At 36.0% G+C, this 18249-nt stretch overlaps 1 long non-coding RNA gene and 1 other non-coding gene across 2 annotated transcripts; one reads left to right on the top strand and one right to left on the bottom strand.

Annotated features, from left to right (window-relative positions):
* The first annotated feature begins 5360 nt into the window (after nucleotides 1-5360).
* Nucleotides 5361-6872, top strand: LOC133802104 (uncharacterized). The gene is made up of 3 exons (XR_009877142.1): nucleotides 5361-5443; nucleotides 6087-6197; nucleotides 6533-6872. It is a non-coding gene; the product is annotated as an uncharacterized LOC133802104 (long non-coding RNA).
* An 8388-nt stretch (nucleotides 6873-15260) lies between these two features.
* On the bottom strand, nucleotides 15261-15367 carry LOC133802908 (small nucleolar RNA R71). Its single transcript, XR_009877653.1, has one exon. It is a non-coding gene; the product is annotated as a small nucleolar RNA R71 (small nucleolar RNA).
* Nucleotides 15368-18249: the final 2882 nt, after the last annotated feature.

Raw genomic sequence — 18249 nt, forward strand, 5'->3', positions numbered from 1 at the left:
ACATCCGCACTATAAAGGAATTCCTAGAAGTATTTCTTGACTACCTACCAGGGTTGCCACCTATTCGAGAAATCGACTTCACAATCAAATTAGTAACGGGAACCGAGCCTATCTCAAAGGCACAATACCGGATGGCACATACTGAACTCAAGGAGTTGAAGATGCAGCTACAAGAACTCCTGGACTTGGGTTTCATTAAACCAAGCCATTCGCCATGGGGAGCCCCGGTTCTATTTGTGAAGAAGAAGGACGGAAGCATGCGGATGTGTATAGATTACCACAAGCTGAATAAGGTGACAATTAAGAATAAATACCCACTACCTTGGATCGACAATTTGTTTGATCAAATCCAAGGAGCGACCGTGTTTTCAAAGATTGATCTACGGTCCGGGTATCACCAGCTCAAGGTACGGGAAGAGGATATTCCTAAGACATCTTTTAGAACTCGATATGGACATTTCGAGTTTTTAGTTATGTCTTTTGGTCTTACCAACTCTCCAGCCGCATTTATGGATTTAATGAATCGAGTCTTCAAGGATTATTTGGAAAAATTCGTCGTAGTGCTCATCGATGATATTTTTGTGTACTCCAAGAATGAAGTCGAGCATGAGGAACATTTAAGAATGACCATATTGCGATTGAAGGAGCATCAACTTTACGCCAAGTTCACAAAATGTGAATTTTGGCTTTCGTAAGTAGCCTTCCTCGGCCACATAGTATCCAAGGATAGAGTTGCTGTAGACCCAACTAAGGTAGAGGTTGTGAAGGATTGGCCAAGACCTAAGAATGCGTCAGAGGTTATATGTTTTCTAGGGCTAGCAGGCTATTATCAGAGATTTTTAGAAGGCTTTTCGCCACTCCGCTTACCAACCTAACCCAAAAACAACAAAAGTTTAACTAGACGGATAGATGTGAAGAGAGCTTCCAGTTGCTCAAGGACAAGCTATGCTCAGCACCAGTACATTGTGTACCGACCCCCAATGACAAGTTTGTAGTATAATGTGATGCGTTGAAGCAAGGTTTGGGTCGTGTGCTGATGCAGAATGACAAAGTGATAGCCTACACCTTAGGCAGCTGGAGGAATACGAGGAACGCTATCCAAAGCATGATATGGAGTTGGTAGTAGTGGGCTTTGCATTGAAATATATGGCGCTACTATCTTTATCGAGAACGGTGTTAGATTTATACGGACCACAAGAGCTTAAAGTATTTCTTCACACAGAAGGAGCTCAACAAGAGGTAGCGCAGGTGGTTAGAACTAGTAAAGGATTATGACTGCAAAATCCTATACCACCCCGGAAAAGCTAACGTAGTTGCTGATGCGCTAAGCAGGAAGAGTTACGGGAATCTAGCATCAATATCTGGAATAGAAAAGTCGCTTCAGCGAGAGCTGATCCATGCCGGAATAGAAGTAGTCATTGTTAAACTGGCTAACTTGTCCATCTAGTGAAGTCTGATAGAAGATATACGGATCGGGCAAGGGCATGATGACACGTTAGTATCTCCCATAGCTACAGTCAAAGAAGGCAAGGCCACATATTTTTCTTTATCAGGATAGGGATTCTTGAGATATAAAGGTTGGGTATGCTTCCCGAATGACTATGGAATTAAGATGAAGATTTTAGAAGAGGCACACAATACCCCATACTTAGTTCACCCAGGGTCGACCAAGATGACTCACGACCTTAAGGCATTGTATTTGTGGCTAAGAATGAAGAAAGACGTAGCAGAATATGTGTCTAAATACTTAGTATGCAAGCAAGTGAAAGCAGAAGATCAGCGACTTGCAGGCTTATTGCAACTACTTAGTATTCTAGAATGGAAGTAGGAAGACATAGCCATGGACTTTATGACAGGATTTCCACGAACAAATAAGTAGCACGACTCGGCTTGGGTAGTAGTAGATAGACTAACCAAGTCAGCTCAATTCCTGCCTATCAAGATTACATACACAACATAGCAATATGCAGACATCTATGTCTAAGAAATAGTACGACTGCATGGAATCCTTAAGACCATAGTATCTGATAGAGGATCAGTGTTTACATCGAGATTTTAGGGAAGCTTTCAGCAAGCCTGGGGTACAAAGTTAAGTCTTAGTACAACATTTCATCCTCAAACCGACAGTCAGTCCTAGCATACCATACAGATTTTAGAAGATATGTTGTGCGCTTATGTACTAGACTTCGAAGGATCATGGGGTAAGTATTTGCCACTGATAGAATTCTCGTACAACAACAGCTACCAGTCAACGATCAGGATGGCACCCTATGAGTTACTTTATGGAAGAAGGTGTCGATCGTCGTTTGGAACGAGGTAGGAGAAAGGAAACTTCTTGGACCCAAAGCTGTTAAAGAAGCTGAGGATGCAGTAATGCTGATTAGAAAATGTATGCTCGCTTCTTGCTATAATTGAAGTAAAGTTTCCTGATGGTCTATCTATCTATGTCCATATAATGAGGCAGTGATGGTTTTGCAAAGGCATAGCACATCCTAGCTGCTAAATAGCTTATGCTTTATGATTTTTTATCATAATGTTAAGATGAAATATTGTAGCTGGTATTTTTCGAGATTTGTTCTAATTGTCTCCATAACTGTGTGTGCTTTCTTGTTAATGGATAGCTTTGGAAGAAGGCTATGATCATCTATTTGAAGAGAAGTGTATATGAGAAGTATATAGAATATTACTACCTCTTTATATAAGTTTCAGGTATTACTCTTCAATTTGTATTGTGTAGTTATTGAACATATTTCCTTTAGTCTTTTTGACAGTTAATTTCTTACCAAAGTTGATGTTTCCTTGCTGCATCATGACCATTTTTTTCCAATTTAACAATTGTTGTTTTCAATACCATTATATAATTGGGTATTCATGTAAGTTAGGATCTAGGATCTGTTGCATATTTGGCTATGGATGATTAGTGTCATGTCTTAAACTGAGACGTCTATCATTGTTGTTTCTGTTCACTTTTTTTTTGTCTTTACTTAGTCAAGAAAGACTGTAAGACTTTTTCAATATTTTGAAGTCACATAAAGTTCACAAATTACGTATGTAGCTTTCTTGTTATTGCTGATTATTGAATTTTGTTTATTTGTCTACTTGTTGTATTCCTTTTACTTTTAATATTTTAAAATTTTAATATTGAATTCTCATTACGTCTCATAATTGACTGGACTTTTGAAATCAATTTTCTTAAATTTTTTTAACAAATTGGTAAGTAGTAGGTTATAGAGCTGCTGTGATTATTTCCAGAAACATGTTGTTGAGGTTAGAGCAAATGATACCAAGCTTTGTTTTGTGATTACTCTGTTTAGTCAAAATGAGCTTAAACTTTGAATATATATATAGGTTTATTATAAACTTAATATTGAGTATTGAATTTCAAGTGCCCCTAGTGACCTTTGTGCCTTGACTAAAATGAATGAGCATCCGTATATTTATAAATAAATAAATAAATAATTGTCATTTTCTTGAACGACATCAGCGTTATCATGGTCTCTTGTCTGTGACATCCTCAACTAGCCTTGCAAAGATAGGCCTTACTGTCTTTTTAATAGGACGCATTCCTATCTGGTTTTGAATTCTGAAGTGGTTTAAATGAGTAGATAGACCTGAGACAAAATTTACCAACTTTTTGCCATTTCTGTAGTTTATTAAAATTTGACGCTTTCTGTATTTCCTTGAATATTTTGCATCTAATATGGCTATGTTCTTATGCTGAGCACTAAGAGAAGTCGATGTAACTTATGCTAACCATTTACTAGCTCTGTCACTAAACATTTGCTAGCCCTTACACTTTTTTTTAGTTGTTACACTTGGGGTTCGAACCCCAACCCAACACACACACACCCTTTCAAAAATTAATCGTGAAAAACTTAGAAACAAACATACGAGGATAAGGTTTAGTTCACTTTAACTATGTTGTTCAAACATGCAGAAAGTCTTGATCCCAGTTTTGCAAGAGACAGGTAGGTTACACAAGGCAATCTCATCTGATGTTGGATGATTTCATTAAGGTACTTTCCAATTTACTGTATAATCTTAATCTGTCATTGGTGAGAACAAAATTCTTGGGTATAATTGAGGTCGGGATTGTGACCTATGAGTATTTGTAAACATTTTTGTAACATATCTATTTGTAGTGAAAGATATGCAGCAGCTCGTCGTGAATGTAGTCATAATTTGGTGAACCACGTGAATTGTATGTCTTATTATTCTGCATATATTTTGCTCTCGCTAATCTATTTACAAGAAAATTAAGTTGCTAATTTCTTATCATAAATACGAGGAACCCAATCCCAACGACCAACTTTTAAGTAACTTAATCTTCTGACCCAATGTATGTTCATTTCAACAACATTTTAAAAGAAAAAGCTCTTCTTTTTTCTTTTCTACTTGCATTGCCATTCAAAGTTAAAAAATTGAGACAAATGCAAATATTGGGTATGAACCTGTATATGTAATTAAGTTGGTTGGATTCTTGAATACTTGAATTGGATCAAATAGAGGAGTACTATACTAGTATACATATGTATGCAGCAAAAATAATGTATGTTGTGGAATATCAAACTTGGATTTTTCTTTCACGATTTCTTGTTTGCCTTCTTTGTACCTTAGTAGTTAGAAGTATAAAGCTTGCAGCTATGGAAAATATTGTAAACAGAATCTTGTTACTCATAATCCCATTCTTTTTCTTGAGATTGCTTTAAGATATATCCATTTTCTCTGCAGTTCTAATTGAATTCAAGAGAAACCCAGAAATGGTTATGGAAAATATACACAACAATGCTAAGTATGATTCATGCAGAACCACAGAAGTAGAATGGAAGTCTCCTTTAAAATTATGAATTACGAGCTATTCCTTGATTGTTTTGGTTCTTTGTCCCTTGTTGCTTATATAGTGTGGAATTCATGTTGAATAATTTTTTTTCAACTATACTAAATGTAGAGATTAAAGTAGTTCATTTGAATCATAATCCTTATGTTGTCTACCTCTTTGATTGTTAAGATGCTTCACATTTTCTTATATGTTCTTATTGCAAATTTATCAGATTGAAAATGAATACGGAAATATTGAAGGGAAGTTTGGGCAGAAAGGAAAGGACTATGTTAAGTGGGCAGCAAAGATGGCTTTAAGCCTTGGTGCTGGGGTTCCATGGGTGATGTGCAGGCAAACTGATGCTTCGGATGAAGTTGTAAGGTCTTAGCCAATGCTTTAAATTTTCTGAACTTATATATTATGGTTGTAAGAATGTATAGGGACAGGTGAAACTTTCAGAGTAGTGGCGGTTAAATTTTATCAAGTTTGGTATCTTAATATGCTATTTTTCATAAATTACTTTCTTCATTTACAGATATATGCATGCAATGGATACTACTGTGACGGTTATAGGCCAAATTCCTATAACAAACCCACGCTTTGGACTGAAAATTGGGATGGATGGTAAGCTAATATCTTATAAAATGTCATTATAATTTTTTCCTTTTATAGCTGTTAAAATTGTGTGACACCCCTTCTTGTATCCCTACTTCCTTACATGGAATTTAGCACTTACCTTTCCCGATCACTAAGATACAAGTTCCAAGCCAATGTTTTAATTTCTTTCTAAATCTTTTTCATAGTTTTCTTATCAGTTTTAATGGTACATTATGTATAAGTTATTGTTATCATCATTATTATTATTATTAATTTTTATGTGAAACAAATTTGTATTAATAATGGATGATATGCTGTGTATTACTATAGACAGCCTCTGAAAGACTACTTCAATCTAAAACACCCAGTAAGACGTAAAACATAAAAACTATCACAAAAACTAACTCATTACAACCACAAATACCAATGACCGAGAAGCATTGAGAACGATTATGCCTTAAAATGCTTACAGTTGAAAATCCATACAGCCAACCAAGGCTTCAATTTTTCTCAGATAACTCCCGTGTCCTCTTCTCCTTCATTGAAAATTTTATTTCTTTCTAATCATATACTGCCTAATGGTACTCTTTATAGAAGTTCCAAGTACATATGACATTTTATTGTCACTTGTTATCTTATATTTATATGGTGCATCTAATCTATGATACAGAATTATGGTGCATTCTTGGAGAAAGACGGAGTAGGGTTTAGAGGGCAAGTTAAACTTACTGGATTTCAAAATGGGGATATAGACCTCTCAAAGTCTTTATGGACCTACCAGGTGTGTTCAATTTCAAGGTTTCATTTCCTTTGTGTTGGCTGTGAAAGTAAAAGTTGTTGGCTCCCTTTAATATATTTTTGTTTTCTCCCTTTTGCATGATTTGCTAGTCAATTAAATGGTGTTGCACCTAAATTCACTTTGTATCCAGGTAGATAATGGTATCTAGTAGACATCTCTCAATAAAAATCGATGTTTTGTTTCAAAAAAGACGAAAAAAAATTGTATTTGAATTTTTTAGGCAAAAATTCTAGACACCCTTTAATAAGTTATCATTATTTGATATATTTAAGGTTGGGATTTTAAAGTGGATTTCGTATTGTTTAACATGGTTCTAGGTTGGGCTCAAGGGAGAATTCTTGAAGATATATGCTGCAGAAGAAAATGAAAAGACAGGGTGGACTGATTTAACTCCAGATGTTGATCCATCGATATTAACAATTTGATGGCACCGCCTCCACCACCTCCAACAGACCAAGCTTCAGATGCAAATTTAAGAGAGTCGCCATCTATTTCAGTTTGGGAGTCACAAGATGATTCTTAGTTTATTTACATTAATTTACTAAGGAATGAACTTTATGAAGATTTTTTTTATTTTGGTAGGGGTAACCTTAAAATGATAACTTTATGACTTATTTTAGTATTGAACATTATAAAGAATTTTAGCATTAAACATTTTATTATTGAATGGTTTTTTTTTAGTTTATTTCTAATATAGAACATTTACAAATAACTGTTATTATCTTTTACCTACACATAACCATTAAATTTGAACAAAATATAAATTGTGTAACAAACCAATAAAATAATGCTATGTGGGCTAATAAAATGATACCACGTAGGATGCCACATATGATGCCACGCAGAATGCCACGTAGGATGCCATGTAGGATGCCACGTAGGATGCCACATATGATGCCACGTCATCAGACACATAAAACTACAAAAACCATGTCAGCATACACGTAGGATGCCATGTCATCAAACACGTCATCTGATGATTCATCAATTGATTTATAACTTAGTGGGGTCCACTGATTCTTTTACCTACCAGTGTTATTAAGTGTAGGTAAAGACTCTTTCCCCACTAACTTTTACCTACCAATCTCTACCAATTCAATATTGGTAGGTAAACCATATTACCCACCATTAGGCTAGTTGTACCTACACTTACAATTGGTAGTTAAAGACCCCATTTTCTTGTAGTGATACCAATTATTTGACTCATTCTCTCTTGCATAAAATGCCTTTTTAACTTGAGATGGTAATACATATGGATCCCTAATAGATTGATGTTGCCCTACATTAAAATTTACAAGTGTATAGAAATCCAACTTCTTAACACCATTTTGAATATTTGCCCAATTGCACCAAAATAAAGGCACCTTAAAAGTACGATAATCAAGCATTATTATATCCTTGATAACTCCAAAATACTCTTCTATATCATTCAACTGCCCACTACCATGTGATTCAAAGTATACACCACTATTTTGAGTAGTTTTTTCAGCACCTCTTTTATGAAAACGAGTTCCATTAATCATGTAACCTTTATAGGAAATGACACTACGACTTTGGCCTTCGGCCAATTGAGCTAACGTGTTATCTACTTTTTTATATTTAGAAATTTGAAAAGAAAAAAATATTGATGTTAAATAAATTTCATATACTAAATGAAAATGTAAACTTGTATCTTTGCTTTAGAATGTAACCTTATCATAAAACCATAGGGGGAACCCTTCAGAATGTCGATTCCACAGCAAAGTTTGATTATCCTTCAAGTTTTTGTGCATTTCTTTCAGCTCATCCATATGGATATTGAGAAATGGTGCTACAATATCTGAGTTGAATAACACATTCCGGTGGGCTATTGCTGTATCCCCTTGGTCAAGTTCAAAGCATTCTCCAGCTGATAGTGGATTTTCTTCAATTTCAGTACTATCTCGATTGTCGTTATGCTTCAAAAAGGTCTCACAAAAGCATACACATTCAACGGCAAGATAGCGATTTGCAATACATCCTTCTGGTTGTGCATAATTTGATACAAATCCTTTCAATACTTTCATATACCTCTCAAAATGGTACATCCATCAAAATTGCACCAGACCACAAAGTCTGACTTCTCGCGCTAAATGGACAACCAAGTGAATCAGTGGATCAAAGAAAGAAGGTGGGAAATATTCTTCTAGTTAGTAGACAATTTCTGCAGATTCTAACTCCAATTTTACAATCTCCTCCTTATCAACCACACGTTGACACAATTCATGGAAAAACCTACAAAGTCGAAGGATTGTCTCTCTGCGACCTTCCTCCATTAAACCCCTTATAGCAATAGCTAACAATTGCTGCATAATCACATGACAGTCATGAGATTTAAGTCATGTTAGCTTATGTTTCTCCATATCTACACAATTGCTAATCTTAGAACTATATCCATAAGGCAATTTCAAGTCAAATAGTCTCTTACGAAACAACTTCTTATGTGATTTTGACAAAGTGTAAGCTGCAGCAAGAAGTCGAGTAATTCCTTCTTCTTCATATGGGTGGAGATGAGTAATAATGCCCATCTCTGGCAAATCTAATCTCGAGTTGTAATGATCTTTAGATTTTCCTTTGCAATCCAACAATGTGTTAAGAATGCTTTCACAAACATTTTTTTCAACATGCATAACATCCAAGTTGTGACGAACAACCAAGATCTCCCAATAAGGGAGCCTAAAAAAAATTGACTTTTTCTTCCATCCTTTATCAAACTCTGAACCACGACCCCTCATTCTACCCTTGCCAAAATCATTAGTGAATTCACTTAATTGCTCAGCTACTTCAACACCTGTTAATATAGTTGGTCATTTCAAGGTGCTCTTTCCCTTGCCCTAGTAGTTGTATATTTCTTCTTTCATTATGGGTGATGTTGTGGAAGAAATCGAATATGATTGCAAAAAGACATCTTCTTACTATGCTTCAACCAAACAACATTTGAGTTCTCTCCACATATAGGACAACCATACTTCCCTTTAGTCGCACATCCAGCTAAGTTTCCATAAGCTGGAAAATCATTTATTGTCCATAACAGCATGGCCTTTAAATTAAAAAACTTCGTTGTAGAAGCATCATATGCATACACATCCACTACTACAAAAAAGGGATTTTAGGACACCTTTTTAGGACACTCACATATATGCGAGTCCTAAAAACAACTTCTGGACTTTTTAGGACTCGCACGAGTCCTTAAATAATATCTTTTAGGACTCGCGTTGCGAGTCCTAAAATCTCTGTGTGTCCTAAAAACGTTTGATTTTGGGTTTTAAAAAAACACCTCCTGGACTTTTTAGGACTCGCATTGCGAGTCCTTAAAGAATATATTTTAGGACTCGCGTTGCGAGTCCTAAAATAGTTTGATTTTGGATTTTTAAAAAACACCTCCTGGACTTTTTAGGACTCGCATTGCGAGTCCTAAAACCTTATATGTCTCCTAAAAATTTAAATTTTAAAAAATCACAAATTCCCTCCAATCTTCTAGAATTTTTAGGACTCGCGTTGAGAGTCCATAAAGAATTTCTTTTAGGACTCGCGTTGCGCGAGTCCTAAAAACTAATGCATGTCCTAAAAAAAATTAAATTTAAGTATAATATTAGTGGTAAATTTTAAGGACTCACTTTGGGTGTCCTAAAATCTTTTAAGTAAAAAATGATAAATAAATGAATAAATTAAATTTTTATTTTAATAACTAAATTAAAAAAAAAACAGATTTCTTTTATTTTTATTTTTTAAAAAAAGAAAAGAAAATTTTATTTTATTTATTTGGGTCTGAATATACATTTAAAAAAAAAAAAACTGATCAATCACTAAGTCCCCTAACCCTACACGTTTCAGCCTCCTCCTCCCAACCTCTTCTCCCCAGCCGACAGCCTCCTCCTCCCAACCCTCTTCTCCATGGCTTGCTCAAGCAGATGAGGCGGTGGGGCTCACTGGACAGTGGCTCGCGGAGGGGCTCGTTGCAACGCCATCGACGAGATTGCTCGCAGAGGGGCTCGTTGCAACGCCATCGACGAGATTGCTCGCGGAGGCGGTGGCTCGGAGGGGCTCGCTCACAGAGGTGGTGGCGCGGAGGGGCTCGCTCACAGAGGCGGTGGCTCGGAGGGGCTCGCTCACAGAGGCGGTGGCTCGGAGGAGCTCGCTCACAGTGGCGGTGGCGCGGAGGGGCTCGCTCACAGAGGCTGTGGCTCGCGGAGGGGATCGCTGACACAGGCGGTGGCTCGGAGGGGCTCGCAGAGGGACTCGCTCCCAGAGGCGGTGGCCGAAGGCGGGTCTTCATTTTCAGGTGGTGGCTGGCTGGTTGTGTTTGTTTGGATTTTAGGTGTTGTATATGGATTTTTGGTGGTGGCTGGCTGATATGTTGATTGTATATAATCATGTAATATTATTGGTTTTTGCATATATGTTATTCTGATGATTGTATAAAATCGTGTAATATTATTGGTATAGATTAATGTTTGATTTTGTTTTTGTGTATCTTTAATATATTCATTCTACTAAAAATAATAATAATTCTAATATTTTTTGTAATTTATTTATTTTAAATATATAAGTATATATTTATTATTTATTCAGCAATAATGAGATTTTAAAAAAAATTGGGCATTTTACCCAAATTTTGATTTATAAAATAAAATTATATAGTTAATTAAAAGGTATTTAAATAAAAATTTTAGGACACACATTGTGAGTCCTAAAAAACTTTTTTTTTGTAGTAGTAAAAATTTTTTAGGACTCGCAACGCGAGTCCTAAAACCCTTACTTAAAGGCACTCAGCAAAATCTTTTAGGACTCGCGTTGCGAGTCCTAAAAACCTTAGTTTTTAAGGCTCTCAAATAGAGGACTCGCGTCTCGCGAGTCCTAAAAACTTTTTTAGGACTCGCAATGCTAGTCCTAAATAGTCTTTTTTGTAGTAGTGATCTTTCCATAATTCTAGTAACTAATCTATTAAGGGCTCCAAATAAACATCTATGTCATTCCCAGGTTGTTTTGTCCATAAATCAACATAGAAGTAAATGTGAATTCATTCTTCATGCACATTGAAGGTGGAAAATTGTATACAACGAGCATTATTGTCCAACAACTATATGTAGAACTCATATTTTTGTAAGGGTTGATCCCATCAGCAGCAAGTCCTAGTCGAAGGTTGTACGGTTCAAGTGAAAAATCTAGCCATCTCTCATTAACTGCATCCCAAGCCACTGAATCTACCGAGTGGCTCATTTTCCCGTCCATTCTTTTATTAGTTGAATGCCACTTTAAGCATGAAATTGTCTCTCCATTTCTGAATATCCTCTGAAACCTTGGTGTAATAGGACAATATCTTAACAATTTTGCAGGCTGCCCTTGTAGAATCTCCTTTATGTGTTCATTTTGCTTCCATCTTGGATATTGACATGTGGGACACACTTGGGCATTAGCATTTTATTTTATGAACAAGCAACAATCACTCACACAAGCATGTATATGCTTATAGTTTAGATCAAACTTCTTTAGATACTTATTAATTGCATACATAGATGTTAGTAAGATATTATCTTTTGGCAACATTGCTTTGATCATCTCCAACATCTCAGAAAAGCCAACGTTTGAGAATCCATGCTTTGTTTTTAGATTGTATAGCTCGATGATGGATGAAATTTTGGTGTATTTCAAACAACCTTCATACAATGGAGATTCAACATCTCCTAATAGACTATCAAAATCATCATCGTTGTTATCATCATCCAAATCATTGACATTACTTGAACATATTCCAGCAGCCCAAAATAAATTATATGTAGAACTTGTCCTAGTCGTGCTACTTTGAACTAGATCTTCCTCATGATGAAACCATGTTTTGTATGATTTGTCCATTCCATACAAAACTAAATTTTCTACAACTTCATCCGAAAGTTGATGTCTTAGATTCTGACATTTGTTGCATGGACAAAGAATCTTCCTCGGAAAACTGGAATTCATTATTGCAGTCTTCACAAACTCCCTAGCTTTTCTCTCATGTTCCTTCATAGCTCTACAATTTTGAAGGATACTTCAATACTAAAATACCAAAACTTAAACTTAAAATTTATGATTTTATTTGCTAACATGTTAAGATGGATCTAAGTTTTATCCATCTGCATATCATAAGCATAGATATAAAAAAGCTAATCACAGAAAATATGTATAATGTTTTATTATTCAAACCCTAAGGTTGGGGACGTGAAAACTACCCTTATTCACACCCCAGGCGAGATATCTATCAATATAATCAAATCAATTCAAGAAAACACAATTTATTTGTAAGAAGATAATACATAATTCTAGATAAAATCTGACATCATTTCCCATATAAAGGTTACCTAACCATCTATCAATACCAATTAAAAAAATTCAAACAACACACAATAAGTTTTCTACCTTATATCACCGCAACACACAAACAAATTTTCCAGAACCTACTTCTCTAAGACACACAAGTTTTCAACCTTCCGTTATCACCGCATCACACAATTTTAATCTCAAACCTACTTCCCTACGAATGAATATTTAAGAGATTCAAACTCCTCTAACATGTGTATGATATTAATAAATGAGTTAAAAGAACTAAATAGTGTTCAAAAGTATCATTTTATTAGTCTTAATGTTTAAAATTAATTAATTTTTAATTAATATTTTCATGGATTTATTGATATATATTTTATATTTGAAAATATTAATTTTAATTTAATTTGTGTTTAATTTTCAGGAAATAAAATGTATTTTGACACAAAGAAAAAGAAAGAAGAGAGAAAGAATTAAAAATGAAGAAATCCTCAAGAAAATGGCATTTTTGACAAAAACTAGGCCCAAACAGCCTAGGCCCAAGCCAATAGCTGCTCCCCACGCTGCCACATGGCAGCTTGCCATTCGCCCAGCCGAGCCGCCAGTCGAGCCACCTGACGAGCCGCCTGACGCACTCAACTGCCCCACATTCTCCCACGCGCCTGACGCACTCAACTGCCGAGCCAACCAGAAGACGCCAACTGTCCCACTTGCCTGACGCACTCCAAGCCGATCCAATCGGTTCATGATACGTGGCCAGCGTGTCTCCTTTATTGCTGCACTTGTCTCCCACTTGTCCCACTTTGCTCCTATTTTGCAGCCATTTTTCCCACTCTTTATTACACGATTTTAACATATTTTGGGTCATTTTTTTTATTATAAATAGAGGCACAAATGGAGTAAAAAAGCATCAGATGGTGGAAGGAAGAGTAGAGAGTATTGTTGGAGAGAAAAAAATACTTATTTCTTAATTTTCCTATTTTTCTTTTACATTTCTGTGAGTGAAAACAATGCCTATTTTAGGCTAAATTCTCTTGTGGAAAGGCTGGAGTGAAGTTCATGTTTCACATTATATTTTTAATATATTGATTCTTTATTTTGTTCTTCATTTCTATATCTTTGTTACAATTAAATTTATTTTCTTTTAATTTTTATTCTAAATTTATTAGTGTCTTTTACATAAGTCTAGTCATGCTCTTCTTATGTAATTTAGGCTCTTAATTTAATTTAGGATATTTGTTATATTATATGCTTTTTACTGCATTCTTCCATTCGTATTTTGTCGCTCTAAGGTATGTAATATTATGAGTTTTCAAAATTAGAAGTAAGTATAATTTAATTAAATAACATATTTTATGGTGAGCTTTATTATATATATTTTCCAACTATAATTAATGGTGTAGAATTATGGTTGAGTAGAATGAATCAATTTTATTAAAATATATATATATTTGCATGAATGAAACTTATGCCTTCCATATTTTATTTCTGATTCTAATTCCTCGATTTTGTTTATTTAATGTTTATATTCTTTTTCAAAGTTACATCATTTCAAAGTTTATTATTTATGATTTATTAATCTTTCTTTTTACGTGTATTTTACCTCTCTGTGGATACGACATAGCCCGATTACTACTGCGGCCGCTTATGAGTTATTGGGTGATATCAATTTTTGGCGCCGTTTCTAGGGAGGTAATTCTACAATTAAAGGCTTGCATAGTAAATTAATTTTTTTTCTCTATATAAAAAAAAAGTAGTATAATTTTTTTGTTTATGTCTCTTTTATTTTATTTTTCCTGAGTAATTTTTTTTATTCATTTTTTTTTATTGTTTTATTTTATTCATTTTACTTTTAGGTTTATAATTTATTTTCTAGATTTATGCTTTATTTTTCCAAAAAAAAGCATAAAATTTTATTAAATCATAAAATGTTAAAGCTTAAAAAAAAAAAGTATTGAGAACATTTGTGTAATTGTAGAAATTAGTAAAAGCCAAACTTGTTCTGTCTTAGAAAAATTGGTTCTTAAATAAGGTCTGTGTTAGCGTTACCCTCCAATCTTTTCTAAGAACCTCGGGGAGTTCTAGAAAAGCTCTTGGGCCTAAAGTGGTACCTTGGCAGCCTTTCCAATTGGCCTAGGAACATTTTGGTGTATACTTATTACACTATTACACACTTGCGCTTATAATACTTACAAAATAAAAAAAATATTTATGCCACGAAATAGAGATGCACTAGGGAGATTCATGAGACAACAAGTAGAAACTTTAGAAATCTCTCCTAGTTCGTCATTTTCTTCTGTTCGTTCAAACACTCCTGATTCACCGAGACTTACTGAACCACCCACGATGGCTCATCAAGATGAAGTCCAACCGAAAACACTACAGGATTATTTACATCCTACGCGTATAGCCACACCTTCATGCATATTGTGTCCCAACAATATGCCAAATTTTGATTTCAAACCCGGCATAATTAACCTCTTACCAACCTTCCATGGGTTGGAAAATGAGAGTTCGTACGTGCATATACAGGAGTTCGAAGAGGTGGTGGCTACATTCAACAACCGAGCTGATGTCACCAACATTGTGAGATTGAAATTCTTTCCTTTCTCTCTCAAAGGCAAAGCAAAAAGCTGGTTGTATTCCTTAAGGCATAGATCTATCGGAACATGGGACGAAATGACAAAAGCATTCTTTGCCAAATATTTCCCACCCCATAAGATTAGTAGCCTTAAGAGGCAAATATGTACCTTCATCCAGAAAGACCATGAAAATTTCCAGCAGGTCTAGGAGAGGTTTAGAGATTTGATAAATCAATGCCCACATCATGGATACAAAAGGTGGCGTCTCATAAGCTATTTCTATGACTGTCTCACAACTGGACAAAGAAAATTCGTACAAATGATGTGCAATGGCGAATTCCTTCTAAAAGATCCCAATGAAGCCTTTGAGTACCTCGACGATCTCGATGAAAAATCCTACACATGGAATGGACCGAGTCCTCTGGACAAGCCACGATCAACTGGAATCTACCAATTAAGGGAAGATGACAACGTCAAAAGCCAAATTGAATCATTGAGACAACAATTCGAGGCTTTCAAATCTCAAGAAGGTAGAGGAACCCACATGGCTGCAAAGGTAGAGACACGAGATCCATGCTTCATATGTGGAGGGATGGAACATCAACCGCAAGAGTGCCCAACTCTTGGTGAGTTAAGAGGAGGAAATGAGGAACGCTGCAATGATTTAGGGGATTACAAGAATCCTTATAACCCTTTCTCAAACACTTACAATCCCGGTTGGTGCAACCATCCAAATTTCAGCTGGAAGGATTCAAACCAAGCATCTGGGAGCCAGTGGAGGTCTGAGCAGCAACAACCTCCAAAAGCATACATTGCTCCTCAAAATAACATGCAGTCAAGTAATTCTCTAGAGAATACTCTGCAAATGCTTGCACAAACTCAAATAGCCTCAACTCAAGAGCTCAAATCTTGTTTCACACAAATGGTAGAGGAAATGAAAGACATGAAAATCCAAATGACAAAGCTAAACACTACTTTGGCGATTCAAGAGCATGGTAAACTTCCCGCTCAAACTCTAATCCATCAAAAAGGGCAACACATGGCACAAACCTCCTCCTCTACAGATACAAATTTCAAAGAGGTTAATGCCATCTCTACTCGAAGTGGTCAAAGTACGGTTTCACCGTTAATTAAGACAACGAGTACGTCAATGCCCGCTCCAGATGATGATGTGCCAATAAGCATTCCAGTAAAGGCACCATTTCCTCAAACTTTGAAATCCACTGGAAAGGTACTGGAAAATCATGGTGAAATCCTAGACCTTTTAACACAAGTGAAGATCAACTTGCCATTGTTGCATGTGATCAAACAAGTGCCGGCTTATGCCAAGCTTATCAAGGATTTGTGCATCATTAAAAGAAAGCACCATGTCAAGAAAACTATCTTCTTGGCAGAACAAGCTAGCGCGGTAATTGACTGCAAGACACCGCCTAAGTACAAAGATCCTGGTTGTCCCACCATCTCATGCCAAATTGGGGAGCAGGAATTCGGTCAAGCCCTTCTAGACTTAGGAGCAAGTGTAAATCTCATGTCATATTCAATATACTTGCAATTAGGTCTAGGAGAACTCAAGCCCACATCTGTGGTGCTACAATTGGTCGATCAATCAGTTAAGAAACCTCGGGGAATAGTAGAAGACGTTCTGATTCAAATTGAAAAATTCTATTACCCTGTTGATTTTGTCATCTTGGACACTCATTCTGAAGTGAGTATAGAGTCCAAAATTCCTATCATTCTCTGTAGACCTTTCCTCGCAATAGAAAATGCACTCATTAACTGTAGGAATGGTCTCATGAAAATTTATTTCGGGAACATGACTCTAGAAGTAAATGTTTTCCACATCTGCAAACAACCACCTGATAATGATGAGTGTTTCCAATCGTATCTGATTGACACACTTATTTCGGAAGAGGTCGAATCGAAATACAAGTCTAGTCATTTCAATCACCTCTTCCAAATTTCAGAAAGTTCTGAGGCCGATGAGTCTACAATCAACCATGAAATCGTTAAACACTCACAGGCTAGAAGAACCATGTTTTGGAATCCAATCTTTGAGGAACTCCCTCAAGATCGAGAAACACTAAAACCATCCATTGAACAAGCTCCTCAACCAAAGTTGGCCCAACTTCCTAACGGTCTTAAGCATGTTTTCCTGGGAGCTGAAAACACTTTTCCTGTCATAATATCTTCCAAGATCAATGCCACACAAGAGCACCAACTCATTAATGTGTTTCATGAACAAAGAGATTCATTAGGATGGACGATAGCTGACATCAAAGGTAATAGTCCTTTAATCTGCTCCCATCACATTCAATTGGAAGACGGGGCTATACCACATCGTGACCCTCAAAGAAGATTAAACCCAACGATGAAGGAAGTGGTTAAGACTGAAGTCTTGAAACTTCTTGATTCTGGAATAATCTATCTTGTTGCTGGCAGTAAATGGATTAGCCCAACTCAGGTTGTTCCCAAGAAATTAGGGGTCACAATGGTACAAAATGAAAAAGGGGAACTTGTTCCTACCAAGGTCACAACTGGGTGGCGCATGTGCATTGATTATAGAAAATTAAATGCAGCCATCCGCAAAGACCATTTTCCACTTCCATTCATCGATCAAATATTGGAACGTGTGGCAAGTCATCCTTTCTATAGTTTTATCAATGGTTATTCAGGGTATTACCAAATCGAGATTGCCCTAGAAGATCAGGATAATACCACATTCACTTGTCCTTTTGGTACTTTTGCCTTCCGGCATATGCCATTTGGCCTGTGCAATGCTCCAACCACTTTCCAGCGATGCATGATGAGCATAATTAGTGATATGATCGAGAAATATATGGAAGTATTCATGGATGATTTGACAGTCTTTGGAGATTCCTTTGAATCAAGCCTTCTCAATTTAGAGTCTATACTTAAACGTTGCAAAGAGAAAGGCTTGGTACTCAACTGGGAAAAATGTCATTTCATGGTACCATCAAGCATAGTCTTGGGGCATGTCGTGTCGGAACGAGGAATTGAGGTTGATCAATCAATGATTGAACTCATATCAAAGCTGCCCACCCCCAAGACTATTAAAGACATTCAATCTTTTCTTGGGCATGCAGGATTCTATAGGAGGTTCATAAAAAATTTCT

This window comes from Humulus lupulus, chromosome 9 (genome assembly GCF_963169125.1).
Source record: "Humulus lupulus chromosome 9, drHumLupu1.1, whole genome shotgun sequence".
Taxonomy (NCBI): Eukaryota; Viridiplantae; Streptophyta; class Magnoliopsida; order Rosales; family Cannabaceae; genus Humulus; species Humulus lupulus.